A 2,639-nucleotide genomic window follows, 5' to 3' on the forward strand; every position below is an offset into this window, starting at 1 on the left:
AAGCAATCTATGGTTATCTTGTAACTCTTAGTCAGGAAGACAATAAAATAATTCACTTATCAAATTTGATTGCAAGGAATAAAAGGGCAGAACACAAATTATACTTGTATGCAATGATGGAGAATATGTTGGAGTTTTGGAGATGCTTTGTCTTCTGAAATTCTGCTTTCCTTTATTTCTGATTCACGCACGCACGTCCTCCTATGGCAAGCTGTGTGTTGGTGGATCACCGTTGTCAATGGCTACCATCCATCCTTCCAGTGAAAAGGGTCCAGGTGCGCTGTCACCGCACGGCTAATCATCTGCAGGTTCTTAATCGTACCGGAATAGGATTTACTATCCTTTTGCGTCTGTCACTACGCCCAGCACTCGCGAGTTTGAAGCTCGTCACAGTCATTCATTCCCTGAATCCTACTCGGAATACCACAGACAAGGTTTAGACTTTCCGGATTCTCTTGAATGCTGCCATCAATCTAGCTTATGCCATGAAGATTCCGATTAAGAGATCTAAGAGATATTCATTCATTCTACGGTGGAACGTAAGTGGTTGTCAGGCACGCATTAGTGGAGGAATGATGATGATTGTCACATTCATCACATTCATATTGAAGTGCGAATGGATATCTTAGATAGGAATACGCATGTTTGAATGGAAAACAGAAATACTTGCATTAATTCATCGAGACACAGCAGAGCTCCTCACCCCCAACAATGGAGTTTAGAGACTCATGCCATCAAAAAGTACAAAGTTCAGATCTAAAAATGTCATGAGATACAAAATAAATCTCTAAAAGTTGTTTAAATACTAAACTAGTAACATAGGTTTACAGAAAATGAGTAAACTATGATAGATGGTGCAGAAATCCACTTCTGGGGCCACTTGGTGTGTGCTGGGGCTGAGACTTAAGCTTCTCACGTGCATGGGCTGTTTTGGGCGTTCAACGCCAGGTTGTAACCTATTTCTGGCGTTGAACTCCAACTTGTAACTTGTTTCTGGCGCTGGACGCCAGACTGCAACATGGAACTGGCGTTGAACGCCCGTTTACATCATCTATCCTTGAGAAAAGTATGGACTATTATATATTTCTGGAAAGCCCTGGATGTCTACTTTCCAACGCAATTAAAAGCGCGCCATTTGGACTCCTGTAGCTCCAGAAATTCCATTCCGAGTGCAGAGAGGTCAGAATCCAATAGCATCAGCAGTCCTTTTTCAGCCGAATCAGATTTTTGCTCAGCTCCCTCAATTTCAGCCAGAAAATACCTGAAATTACAGAAAAATACACAAACTCATAGTAAAGTTCAGAAATATGAATTTTGCCTAGAAACTAATGAAAATAAACTAAAAACTAACTAAAACATACTAAAAACTATATGAAATTAACCCCAAAAAGCGTATAAAATATCCGCTCATCACAACACCAAACTTAAACTGTTGCTTGTCCCCAAGCAACTAGATAAATAAAATAGACTACTAATAAGTCAAGAAGCAATAATATCTCAGAGTTTTTGAGTAAAGCTCGGATTCTAATTAGATGAGCGGGACTAGTAGCTTTTTGCTTCCGAATAGTTTTGGCATCTCACTTTATCCATTGAAGCTCAGATTGATTGGCATCTATAGGAACTTAGAATGCAGATAGTATTATTGATTCTCCTATTTTAGTATGATGATTCTTGAACACAGCTACTTTATGAGTCTTGGCCGTGGCCCTAAGCACTTTGTTTTCCAGTATTACCACCAGATACATAAATGCCACAGACACATAATTGGGTGAACCTTTTCAGATTGTTACTCAGCTTTGCTAAAGTCTCCAATTAGAGGTGTCCAGAGTTCTTAAGCACAGTCTTCTTTTTGTTTTGGACCTTGACTTTAACCGCTCAGTCTCAAGTTTTCACTTGACACCTTCACGCCACAAGCACATGGTTAGGGACAGCTTGGTTTAGCCACTTAGGCCAGGATTTTATTCCTTTAGGCTCTCCTATCCACTGTTGCTCAAAGCCTTGGATCCTTTTTACCCTTGCCTTTTGGTTTTAAGGGCTATTGGCTTTTTATGCTTGCTTTTTCTTTTTCTTTCTCTTTTTTTTTCTGCAAGCTTTTGTATTCACTGCTTTTTCTTGCTTCAAGAATCATTTTTATAATTTTTCAGATTATCAATAACATGTCTCATGTTCATCATTCTTTCAAGAGCCAACATATTTAACAGTCTTAAACATCAAATTCAAAAGACATATGCACTGTTCAAGCATTCATTCAGGAGACAGAAAGCATTGCCACCACATGTAAATAATTAGAATTTTTCTTGTAAAAAAAACTCGAAATTTATTGCCTCGTATTCTAAAGAAATTCTTCTATTTTATTTATGTTTAATGATGATGATAAAATTAAATTATAGCTTAATTGGAGATAAAATCAAAAATATAGATACTAATTACTACTATATGACTCTTAAGGTAAAACTAAAATAAAAACAGTTATCACAGAGTTAAGGCTAAGATTGGAATTTAACAACCTGTGTTCTGGGAAGTGGATGTTCCTCTAATCTGCGGGGTGCTTGGTCCTTCAAGAGATAATTTCTGGCGCTTCAATTCCCTTAAATCACGCCATTGCTCCTCCTGTTCTTTAAGCAAATAGCAAAGAATGC

The sequence above is a fragment of the Arachis ipaensis genome, chromosome B8 (assembly GCF_059453495.1).
Source record: "Arachis ipaensis isolate K30076 ecotype BB chromosome B8, ASM5945349v1, whole genome shotgun sequence".
Lineage (NCBI taxonomy): Eukaryota > Viridiplantae > Streptophyta > Magnoliopsida > Fabales > Fabaceae > Arachis > Arachis ipaensis.